The following is an 11,128-nucleotide window of genomic DNA, read 5'->3' on the forward strand; positions in this document are numbered from 1 at the left end:
ATGGATTCAGGACCACCCAAGCAAAAGGATTTCAGGCCAAAGAGTGAAAACAAAGGGATTACCACTAAATCCTCAAACCTGTTTTAAAAGCTGAGGAGAAAGGAGAGGTCTCATCCAACCATTACCTGAAAACCCTGCCAGTGTGTGTGACAGCTATTCAGTGACCTCTCTTCGGGAGGGCCAGCTGGTGCCTGGCTTTTTAATCAGCCCTCTTCAGAGCAGTAGTTGTGGCGCCAGTCCTGGCGTGGCAAAACCCTTTCTTATTTGTAGCGAATTATCTCTGGAGCAGCACCACATCAGCCAAAAATCATCTCTGCCCTGAAACAAGAAGCGGGCTCCAGCACTTTCTATCAGCAACCTCGCGTCTGAACTGCTCAGGACCCAAGCTTTCCTTTTCTAAATGTAATCTTGACTTCAGACGTTACACATCTCATTCATTTCCTTCAATCATACTTTAAAAGCACCTCAAGTCCAGAGGCTCATGGACCACGAAGCAAATAAACCTTCAGCTTCAGGGCTTTTCTACTGAGGGGCCTCTTCTCGGGGCCTGTACCTTGTTTTAGCTTAGAAGTTTGGTATTCCTTTTCTTAAAGAGCCAGCTCCCGAAAACGCGCTCCGCTCCTGCCGTGAACTGCCAAGAAAATGCTAGACTTGCTAATTGTTGAGACTGTAACTGGGCTGTGTTTGATGACTTCAATCCACTTTTCATGGCCCATTTTACTCCAGATTTTTTGGGTATACTTATATAAATGGGATTCCCAAATTCTCTAGAATTCTAGGATCATTTTTTTTTTTAATTAAGAAAAATGAATTGAGCCTCCTTTCATATAAATGTAGGGAATCCAGCATGCTTCCCCCATTTCTAAAGTTTCTTGGGAGCTGTGTAATAAGGAGAGGGGTGACTCTGGTTACCTCTCAGGCTCAATGCCTCCTCCGGGCCACATCAGCTTCTGCCCCCTCCTCTCAATACTTCTGTGTGAAGTCAGTCCTCTCCTTCAGTCCCCAAAGCACACCTTTACACAAGACGGTTGCTTAAGGAAACAGATTCCTCCTGAATGGCTGAGGGATCTGCAAGCAATTACAGGGCATCAGGAAAAAATTCTAAATCAAACACTGGACATGATTTTTCTTCAAGATTATGCTCTCCGTGGAAGGATCTGCAGTCTGGGGGCCTGTTCTCTCATGGAAACTGATTTCATCTCACTGTCTCTAAGTCTCTCAGGGACAACACACTTCCTCCCTCTAGAGAAGCTGTGGGAAAACTCTTGAACTTCATTACACAGGCCAGTTGATCTCTCTCCATTTTAACCTCCCCCTCCAAGTTCAGGTCCAGGGACCTTTGCATTTCACAACCAGAAATAGCCACTCAGTCATGAATCTCATGATGACTCTTTAAGGCAGAAGGAGTATTGACCATTCTGTGCCTCCTTTTAAATATAAAAATGCTCCTTTCCATTATTTTCAAAGTGGAATTATTAAGAGGGCTCCAGTATTTGAGATCACACAGCATAGCTCCTACCTTCTTGGGTTTGCATGTGTGACTCTTAGCTCACCTGGCCCTTCACATTCTGGGTAACTTAGTAAAACAATCCTCTACAGCAGCGGTTCTCAACCTGTAGGCTGCGACCCCTTTGGGGGTTGAACGACCCTTTCACAGGGGTTGCCTAAGGCCATCGGAAAACAAAAAGATATTTACATTACGATTCATAACAGTAGCAAAATGACAGTGATAGAGTAGCAATGAAAATAATGATATGGTTGGGGGTCACCACAACATGAACTGTATTAAGGGGTCACGGCATTAGGAAGGTTGAGAGCCGCTGCTCTACAGGATGGGCTTTTCACTTTGTTCCCCCTCCCCACACCCCCCCCCTCTCCTGCCCACACAATCATCGTTCCCTCTGATAGTGAATTTAAAATGACTCAGTTCAATGCTTAGGCCTGTTGTTGGCAATTTTAAACCCATCTGGACTTTGGGCATGCTGAGAAACAAGCAACGCGGATGTTTCATGGAAATTCACTTTTTGGCCTCTGTTCACTGACAAAGCTGTGGCTTCTAACCAGCATTGTCAGTTGAGCATTGGTTACTTGCCTTCTTAGGCTTTGAGAAAGAGATCAGTGTCAAAGTATAATTTTCACAAGATTAGAAACATGACTGTCATACAAAATAAAGTGAGTACACACTGGAGAAGGAAGGACGAAAACTGGTTCAAAGGAATATGGGAGAAACAGATGTCTTTGTAGTTGCTGAAAGAAACCACACTGGAATAAATCACTAAATTACACACAAAACTGGTTCATGTCACACAGGGCAATAAAACTTAGGCCTTTGGGCTGTCATCATTTTTACCAGGCAAAAATAATTTCTTTGTGGGCAAAATTCATTTGTATTGCTATCAGAATCATTGGCACTGCTTTAGGTTTACTACAATTTAACATTCACAGATCATTAGTAAATAACAAGTCATACAAAGGTATATATGGCACCCTAGAGAATTATGTAATCCTTAGGTGGGCCCATTGGACATTACTCAGTGTGACATAGAGAGGGTATTCAGTCACCCTTTTCCCTATGTCCAAGTTTTAGATATTTTTTTCCCTTAACATTAGAAAACAACTATATTTTCCTCTCAATATCTCTAGGTATATCAGTCATTTAAAAATTCTTTGCTCAATAATGGTTTCTAGGATAAAGCCTATTATTTTAGAGAACAGTATACTTAATACAGTTCTGACTTTTAAGCCTCCCCTAGCCCTGCAAAATGTTCTTTTATTTAGAATAATCTATGAATGGGTTAGGTGCAAGGTATTTCTATACATGCAGAAAACTGAATAACTCCAGCTATGACACCTAGCATGACTGGATACTGGGCTAAAGGTATTAATTATAATTATGCTTTCATCAGAGATAACAAAGACACGGTAACGTACTTCCTTTTAACTTTGACATATTAAACTAAAGTTATAAAACCTTAAGAAGAGTTGAAACAATAAATTCTTCTGGGTGATAGGTATGATTTTAAATATATTAAAGGGAGGAAAGTGTAAAACATATCGATATTCTGACTTTTCATTTTCCGATGGTCAGTCGATCACTACAGAGCAAGTGCACAGCCCTAAAAGGGCAAATGACTTTTCTAGGCGGGCATGGGAGCTGGGCTCACTTCCGTGACTGCCCCATTGCTTGCCAACAGACCTTCTAGGATGCTGCCCTATAATAAGGAAGGTGTTTCCAGCAGTTCCTACTCATGAGCACTACAGGAAGGAGGTTTTTCAGAGATAAGGAAACATAGGCAGGAGTTAGCTGTGCTGTGGAAGCATTTATATAACAAAGAGTCTAAGTATCCCTCTGCAGCACCCCAGCCTCTGCAGCGGAGTTCCAAATTCCAGCCCTAATCCTACAGAATTCCCACTGTGCTCCTTTGGCTGAGCTATCTTGGAAATTCTTTCTGCAGCTGTTGGGGAGGCACGTTGCAATCAGGGGACAGTAGCAATGATGGAAGTGATTTACTGCACATCCAAAACGTAATTCCACAATCACAGGATAAGGAGGATGAGGGAAATTTGAAATCTATTGATAATTCCTAAACTTGAGTGTTGATGAGGCTGTAATTAACCCCATGTTCCAAAATGGCCATTTGGATAAGGCCAATAATCAGCAATTTAAACTTATAAGGTTAAATTTATTCTCCTTTTATTTCCCTTCTTTATTCTTGGTGAGGAATATTATGGAAAAAAAGGTCAAGGGGTGACTGAGGATGGGGAACAATAAATATCTGAGTTTTAGAAAATTGCATAATGTGTCTATTTATATAATTTGGAATGTACTGGCGTCACACAGCTTCAGCAGTGCTTTGTTTTGATCAAAGTTACTTTCCATACTTCGTTTGTGAGTCTCATAGAAAGAATAACTTAGTAGTATCTTGTAATACGATTTAATATGTCTCAAACTCAAAAAGTCCCCAGTTTTGCCTTACAAAAGAGCTGGCAGTTAGGTTATGATTACTTTTTTTTTTTTTAAGCCAGGTATTGGCTCTGTAAAACATGAATGGGGAAAAAGCACAGTAAGAATCTTCAAGTGATTAATCTTGGCTGCAAGTCTGACTTGCAATTCAGTAATGAAATGAAATCGTCTCCTTGTACCTAGACAAAAAAAAAAAAAGTCAACAATGTATTCTGTTCATTGCTCCTTCCTTGAGCCACAGAGAGATGGGACCATGACTGATACCACTTGTTAGATGATAATGAAATGCAATTGGTATCCAGCAGACCCAGCAGAAATAGTCCGAGACACAAGAAAAAATGCCCAGATGGCATTCCCCATTTTTCAAACTAAAAAAGCCAATTGCCTCTCCACTTTGTGCCAGAATGCTGCCTTTTCTAGATAGAGGCTCACGCATGGATTTCATGCCCGATGAACCAGTGTACATATTAACAAGCCACTCAGGGCTTCTTTCATCCCAGCCCTCCATTCGCTCACTCACACAGTGCCTAAAACGCTGAATTGGGGAAGAGGAGGGGATGAAGTGAGAGAACACTATAATGGGAAAATAAGATCAAATATGGTCAGGTAGTAACCCCCAACTGAGCTCATCCCCGTTGTACTCCCATGACAGTCAGTATCTCCCAGGTGTACCTCAAAACAACCATAACAAAGTAAATTCTTCTTTAGGGTAAGCGTCTCACGAGCAGTTCCACTTGTATCCCAATTCGTGCCATCCAATAACAGCCTCAAATTGTGTGAAGCTTAAAATGAACACATGCAGATACACACACAAGACCAAAATGAGATACAGGGAAGAGAAGAAATGAGCACCAGCTGCAGCTCAATTAAGCAAAGGCTCCCACAAGGGAAAGCTTACTTCGCATGTACCTAAACAAACTCACTTCCTTTTTGTTGCAATTTTCTGCTTATTAATTTTTCTTAGGAAAATGACTACAAAAACTAACCAAGGGCATTGTTATCACATCAGGAGGAAAAAAAAAATCTTCCCAGTTCTTCTAATCAAAAGGATGCCTTGAGAGGATATTGTTAGTCAAATATGTGTGTTTGTAACATTTAAAAAACGCTTACCATATTTGCCGGCGTATAAGACGACTGGGCGTATAAGATGACCCCCTAACATTTCCACTCAAAATACAGAGTTTGTTATATACTCGACGTATAAGACTACCCCCTCTTCCGCACACCTTCCACACACCAAATAAAAGGTAAAACAATATCAGATTTGATTTCAACATTTATATTTATATTCAAATGCTTATGACATGCAGGAAAACTGTCACAAGGCTGTATGTAATCAAACATATACATAAATCGCGATTCGCGATTTTGCGCTATCATACTGGGTGTATGGTCGGCTGTGTGCGATTTTGCGAGTGTGGTAAAATCGCATAACAGCAAAATCACATAACAGCCAAGCATACACCCAGCAGCGCTGCTGATGCCTGAACGGTATGTGGAATGAAGTGGGCGGGCATCGGGAGGCCACTATGGCACGGGGCAAGCACTATGGGCAGTCTATCTGAAGTGTACCTGGCATATAAGACGACCCCCCACTTGGAGGCATATTTTTCAGGGCCAAAAAATCGTCTTATATGCCGGCAAATACGGTAAAATGAAAAAATCAGTCACACATGCACAAGGGTTATGATGGAAAAGTCATTTGCAGCTCCATTCGTCCTTACCTCTTCAGGGGCCACAACGTTCAAGCCTTTTAGCTATTTTCTTTGGTATGTGTCTCTGTATTTCTAGATAATATGCTTCCACTGTGATTTCTGGATGGATGAATTTTTACTTTATCTCCTGACTTCCTATATGATGAAGATTTTGCTGCGTTTTACCATGAGTCCTACCGTTACCAACCTCCCCTTTCTTCCCGCAAAATCCCACTATAATTATATTGAGGGTGAGGGGAGTAAAGATGGCGAATAAAGCCTGAGGCCTTGTTCTACCGCGTACTGTGAAGTGCATATAGACCGCCAAAGAAAAAAAATGCAAACTCACACAAACACAGTGTTTGTTCTGTGCCAGGCACGGTTCACAGCACATTATATACATTAACTCATTTAACCCTCAAAGCAATCCTATAAAGTAGGTATCAGGATTATCCCCATTTTAAAGATAAGAAAACTAAGGCTCAGAGAGATTAAGTAATAGGAGATATGCTACAAGTCATCCAGAGTCTCTAAACTAATCCACGGGCATAGATACGACAGCTCTTTACGAGGCAACAGACAGTTGCAAAGGAAATAGTGATTTGATGAGGATGCTGTTGATGCCTGGCCATGATGGGACACACATATGCAGCTGGAACCCAGAGGAAGCAGGGTGCACAAAAGCTGGGCCAGGTTTTACGAATGATGCATATGCAATTGGGGGAGGGGTGTCCCTCTTTAAGTAAAAATATGAAATTCGGTACCAAAATGAATGTTCATTTAGAGTAAGAAAAGTAAAAACAAACTAAAAATCTAAAATAGTCACAAAGAACCACGAACATTACAACATCCAGCAAAAAAGAACATCATATATTCATTAACAGCCTGACATACCTTTCTGGGCTTTTTTTCCCCAATTTTAGTGGCATGTTGTAATATCATTTGCCAAAGAGAGCCTAGAAAATGAATTCATTCTTTCCTCTACTTTGATTGATAAAAACGTGTTTTTAATATTAAGAGTTTAGCACTTCATTTCCCTTTCACACCTTGTTATTGGAAATATGTGGATCTTAGAATGTGGTTCATTTGAGAAAATCCGTTGTCCATAGCTCTTTCATAATGAGCGGACAATTTCAGAACATTTCCAGGGTTATTGTGTGTGACTGTCTCACCTACTCTTTGAATTGATGACATTTGTGAACCTATGACTAGCAACAGACCCAAAGCGTGGAGCCCTCCAGTTTGCTGCCTCTGAGGGCGACCTCACAGCTCAGTTCCAAGTGACAGAGTCTGTTGTTTCTCCAGGAAGCTGGCATCCTGGCCCCAAGAGCAGTTCAGTTTTCATCCCACAGGATGAAGCCTGAAGTGCACTGAGATGATGGCCCTGGGACCCTGGCCAATGCTGACAACAATGGCAGCAGCGTCGCAGGGGCAAGAGGCCCAGGCGGCCCCTGGAGTCGAAGCCACGACTTATTCTAGGAAGGTGGCTAGGGCTTGATGGGCAGAAACTGAGCCGAATATGATGATGAGAAGACGTGCTAGATTGCGCATGAGCGGAAAAGGAAATCTGCGTTTCATCATTCAAATCAAACACCTGAGACAGTCCACCAAAATAAAGACATAAGTCTTCACTTGAACAACTTCCATTGTAAAGCCATGGAAAGAACAAAGTGGGGTTGCTCACTAGAAGAGCAGTCAGGAGGCCTGGGCTTTGCTGCCTGTTCTAGGCTGCAGATGCACAAGCCATTTCACCCCCAGCCTACGCTTCCTCGCTGTCAATGGGAAAGCTGGAAAGGATCACCAGCTTGGTCCCTTTCAACACCCTGGACTGACCAGACCCGAGTGTGAATGGAAATCCCCGCCTCTCATATCCCAAACCAAACCAAACAGACCATTAGCAGAGTGGGAACCCAGCTCTGTTTCCTAGTTTTATCTTGGAGCAGCCAAGGTCAGGTACCAGCCTGGGAATTTAAAAGAAATCCAAGAGAGGGCACCATAAACCATTCTATAAGAGCAGAATAGTTCCCACTGTCATCCAAGAGCTTTAGAAGTACAGATTCACGTAACTTTGGTGCCTGAAAAGTTAAACAGAAAAGAGACAGTATGAAAGCATCTATAAGCACTGTCTTCTAGCTAAAGGCTTGCAGAGTGTATTTCCAATGATGGAGGTGAAAAGGAACACTGTTTCCTAGTCCAATCACCTCCTAATCCCCTCCTTCCGCTTCTTCTCATTAATATAATACAGAGAGGCTTGTCACTTTCTAAATTGTGTTTATGTAAGCATCTTAAAGCAACTGTGGGGTTTTCTAGGTAAAAAAAAAAATCTTAGGAAATAAGCTATTAGGTTACTGCTTCTCCGATCAATGGGAAAATTATATTTTAATGATGTATTTAAAGTGGCATTGCACAAGTTAGAATATACATGCTTACAGCAGTAAAGAACTTACTCTTCCCAAAATGTCGTCTCTGGTGTGCAAATCTACTCAGAGAAAAACCTGATTTTACATCACAAGCTCTCTGGCATCGGTTGTTTTTAAAAATGGGTATGTACCATTTTTTTCTCTGATTAATATTTTTTTTCTTATTTTAAAAATCACTATTGTTATCTCCGATAATAAGAGGAACACATGTCTGTCATAAAAATTACCAAGTGTATGCCATGAAGCAATGACCATCCCTATAACCCCAGTGATAAACACTGCTTAGTTTATATTCATCCAGATATTTCTTTCAGTGGATGCTATTATAGATCTTAATAGTATATATAGATTGAAATAACATAATGCTCCTTTCACTTTGACTTTTCTTTTTTTTTAAACTTGACTCTCAATAATGGACATCTTTTTATGTCAATACATGTAGAGCTGCTTCTCTCTTTTGACCCCACCACAGTATCTTCCATTGTACGGAAATATCATGATTGTTTAATCTGCTATTGATATGCATTTGGGTTGTTTCCAATGTTCCTGAATAGGAACAGTAATGAATAAAATTCTTGTATGATAATCTTGCTGCACATCTGCAAGTGTTTCTGCAAGAGAAATTCCTAGAAGGGGAATTGTTGGGGCAGGGACTCTGCATATCATCATTTGAACAGATGCTGCCAAACTGCCTTCTTAAAAGGATTGAGCCAGTTTATATGCACCACCACTATCAGGGAAACTAGCATGCCTTTTCCTCTCACACTTTTGCTAACACTGGTACTTCCAAACTTTTAAAGCTTTACCAATCTGATAAAGAAAGATGTCTTGTTTAAATTTTTCTCGCTTGGATTTATTGTTATATAAAATACAAAGATATTATATAAGAAATCACTAATAAGCCACTAAATAACAAACAAGTAAATAAATGAGCAAAGCAGAAAGAAAAAAAAAAACTTAGTTCAGTTCTTGAAGCTTTCTCTAAGTTTAGGCACCTAAATTAATAAATCACCAAATGAAAGTACAAATGATGAAGGGGGCAAAAGCAGCACAGGACTACTTCCATTTTCCAGGCTTAGGAGGGTCCAGAATTGATGGTGGACTCTGGGTCCTGTCACCTTCCGAGTCCTTTTTCCCTTTCTCGGCTTCCCTCTCCTCACAGCTCCCAGAACGCTTGTGTCCTTCAGCTCCCCTCCCCACCGTCACCCCAGTCACATCACAGTGAGGATGAACTTTCTATTATTCAGTCCACATCCTGGATTTAGAAGAATTCTGGAGTATCAACTGCACAAATTCCCATGAGACCACATATTGGGACTAAAACTAGAACTACACACAGAAAGGCAGGCTGGGCCAAGTGGCTGACAGCATAACTCACCAAGAGCATGAAGGGAAAAGGTCGTCATGACTCCTTCCACATGTAAACAGCATCCCAAATTCGATGTCTGTTCTTCCCATCAGTGGACACAGGTAGTCTTTCAAATGTGATTGAATAGAAGGGCAAGTGGTCTCTCCTCTACAGACCAGAGCTGCCCATTCTTGGTTGGCAGCAGCATTTGCATTGGAAATGGGGGTTCCCTTTTGAAAGGGACTTATCTGTTTGTTTTCTAGTGTTTTTCCTTAGTTGGAAGAGAAATGTATGAACAGGCTAAAAAAAATTTTCAAAAAGTATGAGGAGGTCTGATGAAAAGTGAGCTTCTCTCTCAGCCTAGACCTCCAGCCTTGCTACACCTGTTAATAATTTCTGGTCTATCCTTCCAGTAATTTTCCATGCACACACACATCAATTTTTTACATAAGTGGATGCATACCGTGCACACTGGTATACCTTTATTTTTTTTTAATCTAATGTATTGTATGGATTATTCCAAATCTTCATGTTTGCGTGTACCTTGTTCTTTTTAACTGCACAGTATCCTATGGTGACTATGCCACAATTGATGTCACCAGGGCCTTACTGCACAGAGCTGAGGATGAATCCCTCATTTGGGTGTGATATACACACACAGCCCTTTGTCAATATGCTAGTGTATGTGCAGGATTGACTCCTAAAATGGAATTGCTATGTCATAGGACTTTTGCATTTTTAATTTGGCTAGATGTTGCAAAATTACTTTCCAAAGAAGTTGTACCATTTCATATTCCCACTAGCAGTGTATAGAAGGGCTTCTCCTCGTTCTCTGAAAAGAAGCCCTTTAAAGATTAGCAATCTCCATGCAGTATATTTCACATAATAAAACTGTCCCAAGGAGATGGATTTCTAAATGAAAGACCCAAATTATATAAATTGGAAACTGTCTGGACCCCTCCAAAGGGTCAAATCGTGTCCATTGATATGAATCTCTCTTTATGATGACACTGTGTGTCTCCATTTCCTGTGAGATCTTTGTGAACCACACCAACTCTGGCAATTTTACCCATAAATCACTGTCATTGAAGGAGGTGATGGTCCCAACACCACTTAAGTGCTCGTACTGAAACAGCTTTCTAGCACATTCTCCAAATCTTGAGCTTTCCCTCCACCACACCAAGCTAATACCAGAACCATTTTTCATTGCTCCTAAATACCCACTTGTCTAACTGAACCACTGGTTGCTGAAGGAAAAGGACTACATCTATTGCCATTAATACTAATGCTGTCTTCATGGTATATGGCACTTCTCCATCAAAACACTCATAACATTTTTTTTTAAAGATTTTTTATTAGGGAATTGGGGGGATGGGAACAGTGCTGGGGAATTGGGGGAAAGGGAACAGACAAGTTGCTGTCATTTTGTTCTTCAGTCTAGTTGTGGAGGAGGTTGCTTCACTGGCCCAAGTTGGCACCATCATTGTGCTCTTCCTGGGTGAGGCAGATCAGTCGCCAGCTTCTGGACAGCCGCTCACGCTGGCTGCTGGCTACACATGGTAGCCCATGGTAACCCACTGCAGCAGGGGCTGCAGCCTACGCCGTTGCCAGCGACTCATGGCAGCCCAGCTCCAGGTTGAGCTGTTGTTCAGCATCTTAACTGTGGAGGGCAGTGTCACTGGCCCTCATATGTGGGATCTGA

The 11,128-nt window shown here is 41.4% G+C and overlaps 1 long non-coding RNA gene across 1 annotated transcript in view; it reads right to left on the minus strand.

The window, feature by feature from the left end:
* Positions 1-941: 941 nt before the first annotated feature.
* The window catches only part of LOC109384699 (uncharacterized), a 23,213-nt gene continuing 13,026 nt past the window's right edge, over positions 942-11,128 (minus strand). Inside the window, exon 4 of the long non-coding RNA XR_002124472.1 lies at positions 942-1,068. This is a non-coding gene — a long non-coding RNA (uncharacterized LOC109384699). The remainder of the gene's footprint in view (positions 1,069-11,128) is intronic.

Source organism: Hipposideros armiger, unplaced genomic scaffold (assembly GCF_001890085.2).
Source record: "Hipposideros armiger isolate ML-2016 unplaced genomic scaffold, ASM189008v1 scaffold_5, whole genome shotgun sequence".
NCBI classification, from domain to species: Eukaryota; Metazoa; Chordata; class Mammalia; order Chiroptera; family Hipposideridae; genus Hipposideros; species Hipposideros armiger.